The sequence below is a fragment of the Leptosomus discolor genome, chromosome 1, assembly GCF_034619465.1.
Source record: "Leptosomus discolor isolate bLepDis1 chromosome 1, bLepDis1.hap2, whole genome shotgun sequence".
In the NCBI taxonomy this organism is placed as follows: Eukaryota; Metazoa; Chordata; class Aves; order Leptosomiformes; family Leptosomidae; genus Leptosomus; species Leptosomus discolor.
This window is the reverse complement of record NC_141391.1, coordinates 18,623,455-18,644,888: the sequence shown is the minus strand read 5'-3', so window position 1 is coordinate 18,644,888 and position 21,434 is coordinate 18,623,455.

The window sequence follows — 21,434 nt, the reverse complement described above, 5'->3', positions numbered from 1 at the left end:
AAAAAATATACAAACAAAACTAAATGTAAATCAAAGAATCAAGCAGTGTTTAAGGGCTGTGAGTTGTCAAATCTGCCCCCACCATTATCAGTGTTTGCAAGTATCTAACGGATTTGAACAAAGAGAAGCATGAGAAAATTAGTAGAGAAGATGTCTGAAGAAATGAGAGGATATTAAGCAAACAAGACTTTAAAAAGAAAATCAGGAGAAGATTCCTATCGATGAAACTTTCCCAACTGAAGAATAATTTCCCAGAAGAATTTGTGCAATCTCTCTTGCTCCAATGATTTGAAAGTGAACTTGAATGTATGGGCAGTTTTATGTAAGGACATAATTGGTATTTTACAATATATTTCTATTATTCTTTATTATTGTTTCCATTATCCTGTGCACCACAATTACTGCCTGTAGCCAGACAGAAATCAACCTATCAAAAAAGAAACAATCCAGATGCAAGAATAAGAAATTAGCTCTTTCCTTAATATTTTGTCTCCTCTACAGTATATTTATTTTTAATAGTTTAGTGACAGAAGCTCAGCAGCTGGAGCTCTCTGTCTTTCACAAGTTAAGAACTGTGCATTCAATTAGAAGCTGAGAAACTCCCAAGAGGACATCGGGAACACGCTTCACCTCAAACAGGCTGTTCCCAGGCAGCATGTCCTTCTGTTCATGGTGCGACACAGCAGACTGCAGCTCCAGTCCCTGCCCTCCTGATCCCTAACCTCTGACTACATTTGGATTAGCACACACTTGGGATCCCTTCAGGAGCACAGTCGTGGGTCTCGCTTTGAAAATACTCAGGCTTTAAGTAGGAGAGGATCTAAGATGGCTTCTTGGTCATGGAAATCCTGAAGCCTTCGTCATCCAGAAGATCCACTACCCTAAACCACCAGAGATACATACACTACCCCTGGCCACATTTCCTGATTCTCTGCCCCTGGAGTGAATGGGAAGAGATGCAGGCCCAAAGTCTGCTGCAGGATATATCCACAGGCATGCTGGTAGCCGCAGTGCCTGTGAGGAAGCTGCTGGACACCCTTGAGATGACCCCAGCAGGGGCCCACATCTGGAAGAGCCCCACTGCTAGGATTTCCTGGGAGTGTCCATGGGAGGGGGCTCTCCTAGGGGTGTATGGGGGCGGTCCGCAGCCCAGCCCAGAGAGAGGGGAGGCAGGATGAAGAAACAGTCCTGGACTGCCTGTGAGAGGGTTTGACAAGGTAGAGGCCCACAGGCTCTGGGAGGAGGCTGCACAGAGTCTCCTGTAGCAGAGGATATGGCTGCCCTAGTGACTACATTGTCTGTAGTAGCACAGGGACTTGATCTACCTCTGCACCCAGCCAGAGGACAGCAAAGCAAAAGGAGCTACACAGCAGACACTAGATTTTGTCCCAAGTGCCCAGCGTCCCATGGCAGTACTTGAAGGGGAAGATAACTTGCTCCACTCCCACCTCAGACAAGCTGCTTGCAGAGGAGCACCATTTGCATGATTTGTCCTCACCTTAAAAAAAAGTAAGCCACCTCCTTCCCTCCTCTTCCCTCTCATCTGCATTCAGTAGCTTCCTTTACCCACTCCTTCTGCATCAAAACCTGCAGGCACCTGAGGAACTGCACTGGGCACCAGAGCCAAAAACAAGACTTGCTGTCTTGCTCTCTCGGATTCCTACCACTAGTTGGCCTTAACTGCTATTTCCAGGAGGTCTAACAGCGTAAGATAGCAAGTGTAGTTGTACAGAGTGAGACTAACAGATTTAGCTTAGTAGCTCATCTTGGATGTAATTACCAATAAGCATATATAAAGGTATTTTCCCAGAATAATTTGTCCAGTATGTCCAGCGGTCTTTCCAGAGGGTTATTTTCTCACCCAGAGAGGACTTTATATATTTAATAAGCTTGAATAGGCTTTTCTACCTAGAATCTGCCTAAGCCGTTTGTGATCTCATGTAAACCCATATCCATATTCTCACCCCACACCCAATGCCAAAAAGTTCAACATAAAATCAATACATCTCCTTTTATACCCAGTCAGTTTGATCAACCTATGATAGATATCTGAAATGTGTCATTTCTAGATCTCATCTCTAACTGTGTGTATGCAAATGATACCTAGGTTTTGAGGCAGTGTTATATACTGAAATGAACTTAATGCATCCCATCAGTTCACTTTAACAAGATCACAAAGTCATTGATATAGGTTAGTCATTTGTAATCCTTATTTGTCTGTGTATTAAGGATCATATTTAGCCCTGTGACTTAGGTATGGAAGACTCTGTATCACAGAATCATAGAATGGTGTCCTATCATTCATCTTGAAAGCTAGCCATTGCCTCATGATGTTGTGTAAAACAAGTAAGAGGAGACTCCAGATGGAAATAGAAATGATGCAATTAACTTTATGTGTTCAAAAAGCTCACTTATTTTGGTATTCCTGCTTGGCTGCTCATATGCTTAATGTGAAGTAGACACAAAATTGTTCAGATATTTGCATTTACCTTTGGTGACCTACCTATGATTTAGTGTGAATAAAAGGAAACCTTTATTATTGTACAGTGGGGATGAGCCCATTATGTAGTGTTAAAAGCAGTAAAATATTTAAGGAAGCTTTGGAGACGTTCTCTAGCAGAGTAACCCAGATTTGCAAGTGTACCTGCCCACCTCTACCCTGGAGAGGCTTTGGGTTCCTCTTTGGAGAACAGAAGTTATTTCTATGGTCCTTTCTGTGCTGTGCCTCACCAAAAGCACAGTGGGGCCATGCAAACCACTCCCTATACCTTTGCATCTATCCAGTACAGGCCCAGGCAGTCCACACCACTTCTTGGCACTTGACTGCCACGGCCTACTCACCATAAAGACGGCTGCAGGCCCCTTCCCACTCGTTTTTTTCCCTGGACTTTGTCTCATCATTCTGCCTCCTGTGTCAAAACAAAGATCCAACACCAAGGGACCACCTTATAGCTGTTCCCATGCTTGTAAAGTGGACTAAGCAGACCAGAGGTGTGGGACAGACCAGATATGCCTTCCTCTAGTCCTGCTCCATATTCTTCACCAAAGGAAATGAGAGTTTCCTCCTTACCTGGCTGTTTCATCCAGCCTGCTCCGAGAGTGGACCCAGAAGTAGCTTTGGCTTTGTTTAATCCCCCTCCTGTTTGTTATGAGCTTTCAGTGAGAAACACCAATACCTGCTGCCAATACCACAAACACATCCGTTCACATCCAGCATGATCAGCAGCACCTATGAGTTTTCAGGCTAGCAACACACACTGCATCATAACCTGCCCTACCTGTTCAGACCCATGAAGAGGGTACAAACACTTGCCCTTCCAAAAACAAGTGAGGGGGATTGCCTTACTGTGCTGTGGCTACATATTTACCCAACACCTTACACACACAGTCAGCCCACAAGCACAGATGGTGCATGATTCACTCCGGGGCCCCAATCACTGACTGCTGCTAGCTTTGGATTGGGCCCACAGCACTGGGAAATTACCACAGGCAGTTGTATAATTCAGTAATGATTTTGCAGCCAAAGGCTCCAGCTGCCCTTCCTTGAGTGGCAGCTTGGAACGAGGAGACTGGCACAGGCTGGTAGGACTACAAACATCTCCTTACCTCTAGCAACACCACAAGTGGAGGAAAAAAATCACGATGTGAAGGGCTACACACTAGATCAACAACGCAGGTTGCTGCAACCCTCCCTCAGCCCTCCTTGTGCCTGTGGTCCTGCTGGCACTTGGTACATCCCACTGGATCCAGGGCCAGTCTAGCAGAAGCAGTCAGGTCAGCAGCCAGGTCGTTGATCCTTCTGCATCTGGAAATGCTCAATGCAATTAATTCCTGGACAGATGCATCTTCATGATTTACCTGTACCACAGGTTGAGATTTGTACCTTGGCATGTGGATGTTTTTCAGTTATTATTAACAACTCTAGGAGAAGGTTACTTTCTTTAAGGACCCATAAAATACTGCAAATTGAGAGTCAGCCTTTCAGATGGGATGCCTGGACTATCACAGATAAGATTTTACAAGCATGCTATCATGGCCATCCAGTGGCATGTATTTAAAGGTGTCCTGTGGATGGGATGTTTTCCTGCCACTGGCTTTTGAGAACAAACTCTGCGCAGCATATGTGGTGCACATAAATACTTCTCTTTCGGTGACACATGGCCCCACAGCCTTCTAGAGACCTTGTAAGCACAGCATTTGGCTTAGTCCTGCACCTCCTCACCCAAAGGCAGGCAGATAGCATTTAAAATGGAGGGAGACCCTTTGTCACTCCAAGGGTAAATATGTCTTTCAACTGTGTGCTGCATAGACAGTAAAAACCTCTCCATGGACCAAGGAAGAGCATTGATTTAGGGATGACAAGGCATTTCTCTTCATACAGGTTGGCACAGTCCTTCATTCTTCTTTATTTGTTCATGAAAACAAAATAATTGCAAGCACAAACAAAACAGGAATTGCAGTGGACGTCACTGACCTAAGAGCAACCAGCATATGGGCAGGACTGGTGGACACATTCTGCTAGATTAGTGTGCCAACTTGGTGCTGTGAAAAAACTTTCCTGATATTTTTTTTTGTTTGTAAATGATTACAAATATTTTCAACAGATGGTGTTTACATGGCTGCCTAAAACACTGAGTATTAGCACAGTTTCAAATTCAAAAACAATTGTGACAAATACTATCAATTTCAAGACAAGATATCTCTAGATATTAAACCAGAGCCAACCTCTATGAAGTATTATTTCAAATAAATTTGTATGGGACTTTTTTTCAATAGAATTTTAAGGTAGTCAGCAGTTTATAAGATCACTTTTTTTCAGTTGTACTTGCATAAGATTAACATTATTTACTACCAAAGTCAGTGGTTCTTATTCCATGGACACCAGTGGGATTAGAGTTGTGCCTGTAGTGTTATATAAATAGTTAAATTACACAATCCACAGTACTATTTATCCTTTAGTTGAAATTTCTACAACAACCTGGAAGGCAAAAATATTTGTTATTTCCAAACTGTGAGCAGAAGGAGGGATATTTACAGAACAATTTTCTTAAATGTTGATTTATAGACTATAGGAATACTGATTCCATTTTAACATCAGCTTTTTATATGTGTATTGCCATTAAGAAAACTCAAATGTTTTTTCATCTCATTTGACTCACTTAACATGTCCCAAAAATAATGAATACACAGTTATGTCTACACACGCAAAATAAACAATGCATGCAGAATAGCTATGTGATGTGAACCTTGTTGTTTATTAAAGGAAACATTTGCTTATCTCTGTAAAAAGCTTAAGAAAACAAAAAGTTATTTCACTCTGTAAAAAGTTCATGTGATAAGATCATTGAAGTGCAGGACAACGGGTTTATTGCAATGTAGTTTCAAGTTTTGGAGCAGCCAGTAAAAATATAAATTTCATATGTAGATTAATGAAGTTTAAAAAGGTACATTCACAGTGCTTACTAAACAATCAAAGCGCAGACTATTTGTGACAAAGCAACTGCTGATTTTCAGCTAGTTACAGGATAGGAGCAGAACTGGACTTTGTATTTGTTACAGGCAAAACCTCTGGTGTTTCAAGAAGGTAGTCTTTGCAGTCTCATGGCATAGCTTGCAGATGACTGGGTTGGAAGTGGTTTCAGGCAGTAATACAGATCATCTTCCAGTTCCAAGCAAACATTAACTATGGATTACAATAGACATGGATTTTCACGAATTTGACTCAAAACAGAGAAGCAAAAGTAGCTGATAAAGGAGAATACTGCACTCAAAGCCAAGGTTCTGCAGGCCCTGGCATGAATCAAGCACTTCTAGATTGTCCAGGAGGAAACATAACTTCTTTGACACAATCTCCCACAGCATTCTCCCAGGGAAACTGACAGCTCATGGCTTAGAGAGGTGTACTCTTCACTGGGTAAAAAACTGGCTGGATGGCCAAGCACAAGGAGTTAAATCCAGCTGCTGGCTGGTCACAAGCAGTGTTCCCCAGGGCACAGTATTGGGGCCAGTCTTGTTTAACATCTTTACCAATGATCTGGATGAGGGAACCGAATGCTCCCTTAGTAAGTTTACAGACCACACCAAGTTGGGTAGGAGTGTTGATCTGCTCAAGGGTAGGAAGGCTCTGCAGAGGGATCTGGACAGGCTGGATCAATAGGACAAGGCCAATTGTATGAGGTTTAACAAGGCGAAGTGCTGAGTCCTGCACTTGGGTCACAACAACCCCAGGCAGCGCTACAGGCTTGGGGATGAGTGGCTGGAAAGCTGCCTGGCAGAAAAGGACCTGGGGGTGCTGGTTGACAGCCGGCTGAACATGAGCCGGCAGTGTGCCCAGGTGGCCAAGAAGGCCAACAGCATCCTGGCCTGTATCAGCAATAGTGTGGCCAGCAGGAGTAGGGAAGGGATCGTGCCCCTGTACTCAGCACTGGTGAGGCCACACCTTGAGTGCTTGGTGCAGTTTTGGGCCCCTCACTCCAAGAAAGACCTTGAGGTGCTGGAGTGTGTCCAGAGAAGGGCAACGAAGCTGGTGAAGCATCTGGAGAACAGGTCTTATGAGGAGGGGCTGAGGGAACAGAGGTTGTTTAGTCTGGAGAAGAGGAGGCTGAGGGGAGACCTGATCGCTCTCTACAACTACCTGAAAGGAGGTTGTAGTGAGGTGGGGGTCAATCTGTTATCCCAAGTAACAAGAGATAGGACAAGAGGAAATGGCCTCAAGTTGTGCCAGGGGAGGTTTAGATTGGACATTAGGAAAAATTTCTTTACTGAAAGAGTGGTCAAACATTGGAACAGGCTGTTCAGGGAAGTGGTTTTTCAAAAAACGTGTAGATGAGGCACTTCAGGACATGGTTTAGTGGGCATGGTGGAGTTGGGCTGACAGTTGGACTTGATGATCTTACAGGTCTTTTCCAACCTTAATGATTCTATGATTCTTGTAAAGACTAGAATCTAACTCAGTGAGCTGACTCATGCTTTAGCCAGTCACAAGAAGTTTAGAGACACCACCTGAGCTGCCCCCTTACTGATAGGTGTTGCTGTCCCTGATTAGCAGCTGGACATGGTTCGCAAAGCAGCTGCTGCTGAAACCATATGGCTTGCAGCCAAACCGTCAACCGTTTCATACCTAACAACTAGGTGTAAGGACATAGAAAGACATGTCCACTAAAGAGAAATAACAGACGCATGTTGTAGGCATTTGTAAAGTACATGCAACCCCCACCATTTAGGTTTCCATTTTGGGGACTTCATTTTTTGTTTGTTTCCTGCCTCCACTGAAGTCTTCTGGAAACCAGAAAAAAATGCCTAGGTAACCATATCTTGTATGGAATGTCCTATATGTAATGTGATCATTTTCTGTGCACAGAATGACTCAACAACCACAGACTGAAATAAGCTGAGCTCCTTCTGGGCCAGGCACTACTACTCTGTATCCCAGGAACTTCGTCAACTGAAACCAAAAGCCAATGAACAGTACTGTTCAGAAAGGGTAAAGGATTTTCTTCAAGACATTGCAACACTTTCTTGTCATACCTGGGCCTACTGCAGGCTAAGAACAATGCTCCGTGGATGACCTTCGCTTACACTCAGCTACTTCTCAAAATGAAGTGGATTATTTAATTTCAACTAGCTGTGGCTATCCAAAGCTCAGTAAAGTGCAAGGAACTGATAAAACCTCACAAAAATATGCAATTATAATCCAGAATTAAACAGTGAACTCTAGACACAGAAATAAGAAAGAAGAAATTGAGACATTTATTCACTTTAAGGAGATATTCTGAAGACAGAAGTTGTTAATCTAAAGACATTAGGACCAGAATCTCTTTTAATTCCTAAAGAGGTTAATGTCTGAATATCAATTGAGCAATTTGCATGTAGTCATCTGTGAAGTCACTGGTGCTGCTAGGTCAGTCTGGTGGGGAGCCCAGTGTTTGAAAAGGTCATCAAATGCTGTTTGGGGAGGGACAAGGCTTTCTGACCCAAGAGATCCTGTGCATCTCTCCTTCATGAGGCTTGGTTATGTTTTCTATCACATTTATTCTCCTCCTGCTCTGTATCTTTGCCTTAAGAGACACAGTACACTTCAAGATGGAGACATTGAGCGCCAGAAAGCTTCTTCAGGAAGATACAGCAACTATTTGATGCCTATGCTAATTGCTACTCCCAGGCACCCTTTTCAGATCTGTAAAAGAAATGAACTGATCCCAAGACAATACCAAGCATTTCGCAGTTTCATGTGGGAATAACAGAGAACAGCTGCTGTTTTAAAATAGAAATTCATAGCTTTGTAGGGTCAGTGGTATTTTAAGAGACTTTTCATGCCTGGAACAATTTAATGACAGCTACAGTATTGTCATATTTATTCCCTACCATTTCCAAGTTTATTATCAATTACCTCATCTTTTCACATCAGCAGTGTTTGCCATGTACATGAAAAAAAGAGTGCAGGGGCAGCCAGGACCCTTAATACGTATTTAGAGGCTAAGGACAGTTCTATTGTAAACATGTGATTGGAGTTATCCAGCTTAATATAGTAAAGATATCTCTGATACGTAACCATGATCTGCAGCCACACTTCCGGATGGCAGTGTAAACATACTGCAGCCGTCATCCTGATCATTTATATTAATAAGAGAAAAAATAGACTTTGAGGGTAAAGGGAGAATCAACAAGCACAGCAATTACTTTTTTTGATACATGGGCCTGATCCTCACTGAATTAACTTCAACACTCAACAAGCTTTGCTATACTGCCAGATGTATAAAATTGCCTTAGTGATAGCAAAGATATTTTAATTTCTGTTGAATTATTCTAATTTCTTGAGCCCACTTTGCAGACAGTGTTTTGAGGCAAACAATATGCATCTTTGCAAAAACTTGTCTAGTCAAGTTGGGGGGTGAGAAGCGCAATCTGGGGGGCTTCCTCCATTCCTGTCTACTGGCCTCTCCAGGAAGGCTCTACATCAATCTCTACCATATCTCAGCATGGGTACACTAGTGCAATGTTTTTGAGAGATAAGGATACTGAGATCAAGGAAGAGAGGAAGAAAAACATCCAAGATGCTGTGAATCCAGTGACGTGCTTCAGCTCTGATTCAAGTATGTGGCTAATCCCAGTGAAGTCTCTGGAAGTCACTATATACGGGTAGCTGCGATACACTGATCATGGTGGTCCTGCATTTAACAGGTCCTGTAACAGAAATGCACAGGCTAAAATTTTTGGTGGGTCAAAGCCTTGGGATTCCAGGCCAATGTTCAGAGTAGTACCTGAGCAAACGCTTAGCATTAATCATGCACATTATTGATCTTCATTAACTGAACCAGCTACAGTTGAACTTAAAATTAAGTTCAGACTCTGAAACAGACCTAAAATTAATGGAGAAGTGAAATAAAGAGGAGAAAATGAATGTATTGATATTCTTCTCCTGGTCATACAAAAAAAAAAAAAAAAATAAAAGGCTCAGGAACTTTTTGCTGTTTCTCCCTGTACAGGCTGTCCCCAAAATGCAGTTGCCTCAAGGGTGGACTACTCTGACATATTCTTCAGGTACTATCACATGATAGTTGCTAGCAGGGAAAGCAAAAAAACCTAAAATAAATTGCAAAATATTTGAGACTGGACTTAGAGGAAGGGTTGACTTGCACTGATTGCTGATATCCAAAAATTCTAGAGCTGCTGACTGCAAACTCCCCAGTTAGCCACAGTCCCTTGTGCTGTTATAGACTTCCCTGCTGAGATTACTAACTGTATTTATCTTCGTTGAGTTAACTTGTACATCAAAAGTGAACAGACCATAAAATCATAGAATCATAGAATGGTTTGGGTCGGAAGGGACTTTAAAGATCATCTAATTCGAACACCCCTGCCATAGGCAGGGACACCTGACTGTGACATCAGTCCTGTAACCATTTGTTGATTCACCAGATTTGACTGGCCTTTTTAATCACCTTCCCTTTGACCAGGATGATTGACGAAAAAAATACCTGTGTTCCAGAGTCATTTACCACCACTCACAGGGCTCTGTAATGCTTCTTGATACTCTTCAGACTGCTCCTGGCTGTATCACTGGTGCCCATGTGAAACAACAGCAGCAGAAAATAACCTGTGGACTGTACTAGGCTTGGTAGTCTCTCAGTGACACCCCTGATACAAGTCCCTCAGTAAGCAGCACAGCTCTCTAGAGAGTAAGTCAGGTTGGCAGATGGCTGCTTCTGTACCTCTCAGAAGAGAGTCACCTATACTATCACCCATTACCTTTTTTTAGTTGATACTACTATCACCCGTCGCCTTTTCTTAGTTGCTCTGGTTGTTGTAGGGGGAGAAGTTTGGGCTGCCTTGCTCAGCTCCAGCTTCTCCCCTGATGTGATGGGTCTTTCTTCTTCAGTGTGCAAAGCGGTGAAGCAGTTCTGCAAGGACACTTCACGCTTCAGGGAAAGTCTCTTCCTCCTGCAGGTCTTTGCCATTACAACCTTACATTCTTCTCTGTTCTTGGCCTCCCTCCCTTCTGTGTGTGTCCGTGGGGGAGTTTTTGGCTGTTTGGCACTGCAGCCTCTCCCTTCAGCAGCTCTGTCTGGGTGATGGCATCAGCCACCGCTGGGGTAATGGTGCAGAACCCCCAGCTGGAGCTGCAGCCTTTGCTCTCAGATGAGTGCCCACCATTGTTCCTTGAGGGCCAGGTAGGATGAGTGCACTTGACCTGTGCAGACGGTGCCCGGTTGCTGGGTTATGTGTACTTCAAGCCTCTCCACTTGGCCAGTGGAATTACCCTGCTCTGTAGAGGTGCCCTGCCACACCACGCTCTGGTTGCTGGCACTCCCCAGGCTGCTTTTTATAGGTGTGTGGGTGGTTGTGGTTTCTCTGGCAATGCCCAGGCCTCGTCAGCACCTCCTGTGAGAGTAGCCGGCTCCTGGCAGGCCTCTCCACTGCCCTGCATTTTCCCTAGCTGAGGAATACCTGCTGTATGCCAAGATCTGCTACTCCGCTGTGGGCCAGGCCAGCTCCAGAGCAGCTTCCCTTGGTGGCTGACAGCTAGGTTCCGTTACTCTGAGTTTCCCCAGCTATTCACTGACTTGGATCCATCACCTCAGTGGAGAATATATGATATGTTCTGCTGGCATGAAAATGACACCATTACCTTCACTACAATTAAGGCTGAGTTGGCTGTCCTCTCAGAAAACCCTGCTTTAGTGTTCATGGTAATTTAGAATCATATCAGGCTACCATGGTCATTGTCAGCCTAGCTGAGTGTTTCATAGGTCATTTTCCCCAAGTGAAATGGCTTAAAATTGAAAAGAAAAAAGTCCAAGGTTGCCAAAATGAGTTGTCTGTATTGGGATGCAGCCCTGACATCAACAGTTATTAATAGGAGTAGGTGCACTGGCAGAAATTAAGCTTTTCCATGTCTCTTCTCTGGGATTGTAACAGATAACATTACCAGCAGGCCACTCGTTGCTGAAAGTGGGATTAATTCTCACTATAGAAAATGCCTTACAGAGTCTCTCTTTTGTCTGAATTCCCCTTGCTGAAATTAAAGCCCACTGTTCCTTATTCTGTCTATACAGAGAACATAAAAGACAACACTTTGTCTTCTTCTCTACAACTGTATTTTCCATACTTAAGACTGCTGTCGTATCACATCCTTGCCTTTTCTTCTCTGGAATAAAGAATCACAATTCCTTCATCTGTCTCTCTTGGGCCACATAATTCAGAAGTATTTTACAATTTCTCCACATCTTTCTCAAAACACAGAGCCCCAAACTAAAGACTATATCCATTCTGAATAGAAGGATTATTTCCAGGCATCCCTTTTTACGTCCCAGTCTGATGTTTGGGGCTTTTTTGTCAAAGCCTAAAACTATTAACTCATGGTTATCTTACACACCATGGCAAGCCCTAAGTTCCTTTCTGTGGAAGTAGTACTTAACTTGTGTTTCTCCCATTCAGTTTTTATGCAGCAGATTAGACCTTTCTGAATACAGAACCTCCATCTATTTTAAGAACTTTTCTCCAATTTATCCATATAATCTCCAATTGCATTCCCAATCTCTGTGTGCTTTCACATTCTTACATAACTTTGTCATCTGAGAATTTAATAAGCACATTCTCCAATCCATCTTCCTATTAGCATTTCACAGAAATGTAGAACCCAGAACCAGCACCCTCAGAGCCTCCAGAGATATTGGTTCCATCTTGACAGTAAACCGTTGGTAACTACACTTTGAGTGCAATTTGCTGTAGCTCAGCCTTCACTGTAGTTGTTCTTATTTATATAACATAAGGGCAGGGGCCCTGGGGAAAGGTTAGTGAAATAAACTTCTCATTTTTGTGAATCTCCATGGTCATACTATCTTCTTTTAAGAGGGTAACACTACACACAATCCAAAACAATAGAGCCTACTGAAGAGTTGTGCTTTCACATGGTTTATGGTACTATCCTGGCCATTTCCTTGTTGGTCTTAGGCATATTGACTCCCACATTAACAGTCTGGCTTGAGCACAAGGCCTTCTGTTTCGTAGATGAACATAACATCTATAGAGCTGTGACAAAAAATAGCTCATTGCTGACATGCTCGTTTTTCAAACAATTAAATAAGTTGCATATATCACATCAACAACGAGCCTTGACATTCCCCTACATGAGCGGCACTCACAGAACATTTAAATATATATAGTTGATATTATAGCGTCAGCAATGTGTTTGACTCAGTATTATACCCAGAACAGACAATCTCTATGACAGGAAGTGTATAACCTACATGACAGATGGTAGACAGGATACACTGGGAAATGTCAAATGAGAATAAGGAGAAGTTTTTCTCCCCCCCATTGTTATCAAAATCACCTCACACTCCTGTTTGCCTTCTCAGATACTGCTGTAAACACAGGATGCTGCCCAAAATCCAGGTGGCACCTAGGTGTCTAGGTGTCTATTGTCCATAAATCTGGTTTTGGCTGTGTATGACTGAAATACTAGAAATGAGCTTTGTACCCATTATTATTATTCCCTGACAGGGGAACTGGAGGACAAGTTCAAGGAAACAAAAATGATCTTTATGTTGAGAGTGTGGCTTCCAGCCTATGCTGAACAGAAATGTCCTTGACCATTTCCCAAGATGGGCTTCTCACCAAACCAATGTGATTATTTTTATTGCTAACAGTTTAGTGTATTAAACACAAATCATCATTTTTTTTTGACCAAGATCTGATAAATTTCCCTTAATCTGCTGGGGTCATTTTCCATCCATTGCTTCTTTAAGAAATTAAAGAGTTATCTGCTTTGCCACGCTGACTGTGGTGTTCCAGCTAGACTGCAAGCTTGTTTATGCTATGTACGTTTAAAATAAATTTGGCAGGTGGAACAGTGGGTTCTCCGTGTCTCCCAAGCTGTGGCATATTGCTTGTAGGTAAATGACACTAAGAAAATGATCCCACACAAACATGGCATCGCAACAACTTTGCCTTGAGTAGGCCCAAATTCTTTACCAGTATTTCAAAAAGCCTATGTGGGAAAATGGCATCTTTCCTGTTTCAAAAACCAAGCAGACCAAAAAGACTTTTATCAGATGTTTTTGAATTTGTCATTCACGGTCTCAAATTCTGCTGCATTTGGGCAGAGGCTGCTTTTCTGTGTGAGGTGGCCATAAATGCTAGCTAGAATTAAGAAAGGTAATGCAGGAACTTTGTTAGGTCTCGATTCATCAATTTGCTACCCATTTAATACCAGAAAAATTTCAGAGTTCTACAAGAATCTGCCAGGAGTTAGTCATGGGTAATATTAACACTGCAAACTGAAACCCTGGACTTAATCAGTAATTCATTCAAGTGTTGACAGAGCAGGAGAGAATCGTCAAAATTTTAATAATAAGCCTAAATTTCAAAGATGTACCATTGCCATAATGCTAATGCAAGCACCAATTTTCCAGGTCGTCCTGGCTTATTACATCCACCAGCTGATGACCAGGAGAGAATTTGGTATGGCTGGTTACAGCTACGCTGGATATTCCTACCGATGCCTGTACTATGCCATGGGCATGCTCCCAAGGACCTGAGCCAGGACAGAAAGGCAACCCAGACTAGTCATAGCTCAAAATCAGAGACAGTGTCCCAACAAGACACGACTGAGCAGCCACCATGCAGCTTTTGCAGCATGCTTAGCATGAGGTGCTCCAAGATGTCACTGCGCGGCCCCGCAGACCTATGTTGTACATCTGCTTTGCTCAAGTATTTTCTCACAGCTCAATCCAAGGATTTGGTGTGTGACCTCAGGATATTCTTCTCTAGGGGGATTTTTTTTCTAACAGAAACCAGTTCATCTGAATCAGTTTCGTAACAAGTCTCCTTTTCATTATCAGATCTTGTGTTACAAAGGCCTTACTGTATGTACTATATGGACTGTGGCAATACACAGAAGTCCAAAAACAGATGTAAATTTAGGGCTTTACTTAGTGAACAAGAACTTTGCCCATAGCACAAAACTGGTATGAAATGGCCTGGTCCTTTTCTTCTGGAACTGATTCAAGTCAGTCTCCACAGCAGCCGACACTGATGGAGAATGACCCTTCTTTACTCACTGCATCAATTTACAGTCACCATTTCTGTTGCTTTGTTATTTTCCCCTTAGCTGTTTGTCTTTTCCAGCCCTTTAGTTCACTCATGTGAAAGTACAGGGGCAATCATTCCAAAAGAGGAACAGAAAGCTGTAATCAAAATAAGTGGGATGCAATTTATCTATCACATAGATTGTCATCAGCGGTTTTGTGAAAAGAATATGCAAAAAAAGATCTTGTACTGATGCACATGGGATTCCCAACTTCAAGACAATAATGATTACTGGGTTCTGACCTCACAGCTAGCAATTTGAAAGATGCAAGAATGTGCACAATTTGGACTTCCATTCTCCTTCTGGAAAAAAAAAAAAAAAAAATTTGTCTTCATTTTGTTTCCAACACACTCCCTGCCCTGCACGTGACAATGTAAAAATGTTCCATTTGCTTGCTTTTAAAGGTTTAATGTTAGAAAAAGCTTGCTGACAAAAGTTTTTCCTCTCCAAGCATTTTATATGAGTGTCACCTGCAATGCGAGAAAATAGTGCTTGGAAAGCTTTATATGCCATATAAGAGATTGGCTCCTAGCGCTGCAGAATGAGACATTTTTAGCTTTCTGAAGGACCACACAGGCTGGTGTTTGACCTTCATGAAAAAAATTACTATCTATATGTCTTTAGATGCCACCTTTTTGGATAAAAGACAGTTCAGCTGTGTATAAAGGCGCTTGATGTCAACAGAGATGGCTGACTGGATTTCCCATATGCCCCTAATTTGCAATTTTCTCCCCTCTTCCTATCTGAAAAATGCGATTGAGCGACAGGAATACTCACAAGCAAAACTGTGGCTCACACGTACACACATATGCATGCATACACACATATACATATGTATGCACATATACATATTTATTGTCAAGGGTTGTTGACTCAGTAGCTCAATGGAGTGAGGCTGGTGCAGCTCCATGCCCCCAAGTCCAGCCAGCAGCGAGACTGAGTGTGTATTCCCATAGGCACACACACACACACGTATATAACATGCATATATATACCAGCCACATAGAACAACAGAGGCACACTCAGCAGCAACAGCCTTATGCTGTTCCTCTCTCTGGATGCTCAGGGTGAAGGTCTGTTAGTAGCAAAACTGTACAAACATGTATCATGTGGATCCCGGCAGCAGCTGGACACATGCCTTCAGTCTGCCCAGTAGCTGCACCTCGATCCCAGTCTCCCCGGTTCCTGGCACCTGGACGTATGAGCCCCTGAGGCTGCAGCCCCACTCCAGCTGCTGGTATAGACCCCCTTGCACACACACACAAACACACACACATGTACAGTGTGGATCCTTCCTGTAACAGGGCTTAGACAAAGACTATCCCATAGCTGGCCCCAGATCCTTGTTCTCCCCATTGCCTCCTGCACAGAGACCCACACACATGCAAAAGGCTCTCAGTCTACTCAGACCCCATAGCCTCTTGGGTGGTTGGCCTGGACCCCCTGGTCCTCCAGTGGCCAACTCCTCATGCTGTCTCACTTCCAGATACACACACTCCTGGCTCACTGATCGTGTCACCTCCTCACCAGCTAGTCCAGCTTGATATTCACTAGTAATTCCACACAGACATACGTACCCTCACTCACTCACGTTGATGGCGCCACAGGCACACAGACACGCTATCCCATGGTCCAGACGATAGCTGGCAGCGAGACTCCCACACATATGCATTGACAGAAACACACAGACACAAAATACACAGTCCCTCAACCAAGAAAATAGTTACAAATGGAGTTTAAGGAGAAGTCAGGTCAGGCTGTGATGACCAGGTGCAGGGCATGGACAGACAATTGTGCTAACCAGCCACTGTTCACACACAAGCAGCCACTTTTATCTCCTTTTACTTTATTTTTGCACATTCATTCCTCCCCAGACCACCTTGATCCTTCCCATTCCCCACTTTGGGTTCCTCCCCTGAGTATCCCATAAAAAGCCTTGTACTATCCCAAAATGTTCTTCCCCAGCATCCCATGTTGTCTCATACCCACCCCACAGGCAGTGAGCACCTCAATCTGAAGAGTGCTCTGGAGAGCCTCTCCCTTTGGATGTCCCCCAGCCCCTGGGGCTGAAGGTTCCCTGTGACAGCCCAGGGGAGTGGGGAGATGCTCATGTCTCTCAGTGGGTTACTGGGACTTCCTCCCCTGCCATCTTGCCCAGTGACACTGTAACATAGTGTGTATCTGTAGGTTTATCTAGTCTTCATATAGGCTGCTACCTCCAGTCAGATCACATGCAGTACAGGAAGAAGAGTCACAATCTTTCTAATATGAGGAAAGCTGAGTAAAATTTGCAGTGAGGGAAGTCAGCACTTTCTGATTCTGTTTCTCCTGCAGGAGCTTACCTAAATCAAATCCCTAATTTTAAGAGCTTTCAAGTAGTTCTGAGATAGCAAATAAACCTAAGCAATGGTAAGCTTACCTTCACTTTGTTTCACTTACCTTTGTGATGTGCTTACCTTCTTTTTTAAAAGAAACTTTTAATGTTAATTAACAGAGTGACCTTGGCTAGGTCGCTTAATGTCTTTGTGCTTCTTTTCTCCCTTTTGTACAATTAAGACAATAAAACAATGCACCCACGTGGGTATTGTGAAGCTTAATTAACTGGCGTGTGCAGAGCTCCCTGAGGTTTGGCAAAGGAGAGCAATGTAAGCATAGAAAATTAATGTTAGGATGGATATTACACAATTACCTGACACAGCAACTGTAAGTGAACAATTTGAAAAAAAGCCTCACCTCAGATCAGATTTTCTGATGCACTGAAGTAAGTTTTGCAGCAGTGCCTTCAGATTCAATGTTCAGTGGCCAGAAGCATGAAAAAGGGAAGCAGCTCACAGTCCCAGGTTAATTGCTCAATTTAATAAAATCGTTTACGGTTGGACTTGATGATCTGAAGCGTCTTCTCCAACCTAAATGATTCTATGATTGGCAGAACACAGGTTGCACCCAGTTAAATACCTATGTCGTATACCCACCTACATCCATCTAAATCTTCACAACCTTCTCAGCACTGCCATTAGAATAGCAGGTACAAACTCCCTAAAACCTGTTCAAAATGGAGCATCAAGCAGCCTGAGAAGTTTTTTGAACGCAATTTCTTTTATGAATCTGGTCAAGGTTCATCTGGGGGTCTAGGTATGCTTACCAGATTTCCATTTCAGGAATATCCATACCACAGCTTCTGTCAATGCATTTTGTTTTCAGATTCTAGTGTCATGCAAAGCTCAGGTGAAGCTCAGAAGGTGCACATGTTAGGAAAGAAATTAAAGACAATATCTACACCATCCAAAGAAAGAAGAAACTGTAGAATGCCACATAGTAACAGCAGAAATTGGTTGTTTGAGATTTCTGCACTTTAAAACAAGTTTGTTTTGCAGTTTATACAATATTTTAAATGACTTTACCATAAGAATCCACAAGCATCTCAGCTGTGTAGCTGAATAATCTCCCTGATTATGACAAAAAATCATGATAATCAAGCCATGAAGTTCTGCTTTTCAATGCAAGACATAGCAGATGCCAGGTTTCCTAGTGATGCCATGGTCCTTAGAAGCCAGGTGATGCACAGCTAATTTTTAGACAGTTACCAGGCAACAGTTGGGACTACCAGAAGGCCATGAACAACTCCTTAATTTTCTTTCCTGAATCTGAGCTGCTGGATTTATATTTCAAGTATTTTTCCACTGGAGGTCTTAGACATGGAGAAAGGATCATACAGTATACTGGTTAGATTAGATAAGTGATTTTCTTTATCAGGTCTAAGTATTCACTAAATCTATTCCTTTGTAAATATAATACAAAATTGCTGCTTCAGTTTTTCTTGTGCTTAGATCTAAGAAATTCTACCTCCAAGAAAGCAGTTGAACAAAAATCTCAGAGCCATTCTGTGGTATTGCCAAAAAAAAAAAAAAAAAAGCTTGTGATTTTTGCTTTTTGTTTAGATTTTCTTTTACCTGTCATTTCTGCTTTGACATGTTTCCCAAACTCCTGTTACCAACCATTCTAATCATTACCATTAAATTATGAATGATAGTTTAACGAACAATGGAGCATTCAGCTACGCTACAGATTTTTCTCTTTCTCCCCCTTGCTTTCACCAACAAGCCAACTGAGCTTGATATGCTTACAAAAGAGAGAAAGTGGCACGTTTACCTGCAATACGAGGGATCTCGAAGGTCAAGATGTACTTTCCTCTATTATTGTTCTATGGCAACGTCAGTTTGTCATACTGTCTTTTACATGCCAATAATCACTCTGCCTTCACATTCCAAGTCGCCCAAGGTCTGAGCTCAACATGCACAAAGAAAAAATTAAATAGGAACAAATGGAGGTTTCCTTTCATTTTTAGCATTTCATATAAAAAATAAAAGGTATTTCATGTAATCTAATCACTCTCATACTTTTAGTATACAATCATCATCACAATACCTCTCTCACAGCATAGTCAACAACTGCAGCTCCTCACCTGGTGAAATTTCTATATCTGCCAGTGTGATCTCGTCTCTAAAACTATCTGAATTAAACCATTGCCACGAAAAATGTGAGACCAGTGTTTCAGATGTAAGACATGAAAATCCATATTATTATTTCCCCCATGAGGAAAACAGAAGATAGAGACAAGAAAGGGCTCTAATTTCCATACTTCATATGCTGTACATTACTGCACTGTAATGTGTCATTGTCTGCAGGCCATTAGGAACTTGGGTTTATTTTTGCTATTATTTATGAATGTTACTGCACTAGCTTCTACACAGAAGTTATGCTGTTCAATTACAGACACATTGTGCTCACTACTCCAGGAACACAAAAAAGCAGATTGTAAACTTGGAGGATCAAGTCACTGCAAAGGAGTTTGAGAACCTCTACCTATCTCCCAGAGGTTCTTTTGTATATTTCTGACATTAGTGTAATTGTAAAGTATAACTTGCCACACAATGAGTGGGTTGCTTGTAAAGCCTAAGTGATACAATACACAGGAATTTGATGCTTTGCTAGGTGTCTTATTCAATGCTGAGTTGAGATGATACATCTTACTCCAGATTTCTGTAGCATCTGGCATTTCATAAACATTGATCAACTATGCCTGACATTTCCCTTATACAGAGAAGTGTTAGTAGCATCACGATGTGTGTGGCAAAACTGAAAGAGACAGTGGTTGAGGACAATATTTTCACACTTCAAAGTCAACACCCATATTGTGTCCATGGAGCCAACTACGAGTCCCTGAAGATCCAGCTCTGACTCCATAACTGATTTGAGCTGACCTAAGTCTGGGCTGTTATTTAAAGGGACAGTTCTACCCTCTGCTCTCTGACCCCAGCCATGTTCCCTCCCTTGTGCTAGCACAGAGTGTTGTGTGGATGCACAGTGGGCCAGATCAGGAACTGATCTAGCTGAAAACCCAGAAGAAAATAACTGAGCAGATGGCTCAGTCACATGAAGTGGACCATGAAACTGCACTCTCAGGTTCAACACCTCTGCACTGAACTTTGGAAGAGCTGCGCTTGAGGTAGCTGGGAGAGAAGTGAATCAGTCTTGGCTGTGCTGTGCCTGTTCAACACAGGCTGGTTGAGCAAAAGCCTTATTGTGCATGAAGGGCTCATGCTCTCCCCTGACAGAGTGGCCCAGAGCTCACCTGCAGTCTGCACTGGAGTGTGCCCTTGTGCAAAATCAGCAGGAGCACAGGTTGGAGCTTGACTGACAGCACCAGTAAGGGGGGCACTGGTAGCATGCTGAAGTAGGGGAGAAGTTTGGGGGTTAGTAGCTCTGTGCCTTGGTCCCATCTCTCTGCTCACATTTTAATTCTTCTGTCTGCTTAGATGATGAACTTTCTCCTACAAGGATTGTGTTTTTATACAATAACCAGATAGGACAAGACTAGAATCCATGCCCTGAGGACCAGGGCTCTTCAGAAGAAGTGCCCTTTCCCAAGGCTCTTCCCTTAGAGAATGTAGGCAGAGAGGGCTGATTGGGAAAGTTCCTGGTAGTAATAGAAAGAGTTAGAGGTAGCTCAGGAGAAGCAGCTCAGGACTGAAAGCTTTCCATGGTCTGAAGGTGACTTGGAGGCAAGGCAAGATTCAGACAAAGGTAATGTAGAGGATTAGGGGCTTTTACTGTACAGAATCTCATATAGTCCCAATGGAACCTATGCAGCATGATCAGGGAGTGATCAAACCCCATTGATCTGTAGAGAAAAGGTAAAGGAATGAGTGACTTCCGAACAGTGGCTGTACTACGTCTTCAGACTCAGTTAATGCTTTTAGAGCCTACCATGGGACATATTAAGAAACCACACACACACTCTGTGCGTGCCACGTACAGACTGAGCCATCACACCTGATCAGAGAAATTCCATTTGCATTCAGTCTTTGCACCTCTGGCATCACCCTTTAAAGGAACACAAATCTAATTTGCAGTCCCCTGAAATCTGCAGTCCTAGTGAAAGTAGCTGCAGAAGCCTCAGGTCTTCTCCCAAATGTGAGTCCCCACCCCTTATTATCTGCTAGGGTGAGATGATGCCACCAGTTTTCCTTCGCCTCGAACGCTATGCAAAATCTACACCTCGTTTCAGGTGGTCCAGACTTCAGATCTTCAGGAACATTTCAGTTGATTGAGAAATCATTTTTAAACACACATCCCTCTCCAGCTGGCTGGCAGAAAGCTGCACTGACCGCAGAACTACAATAGGAAAGTCTTAAGGCTGTGCTGACCAGCTCTGACAAGAGCCTGTAACACTTTGCCTCTCAAATTAGTTTCAGTTCCCCAAGGACGTTTCTGTCAAAACTGAGTGCCACTTGCAAATAGGTACTGTTACATTGTCCTTGAAGAAAGCACATAAAAATAA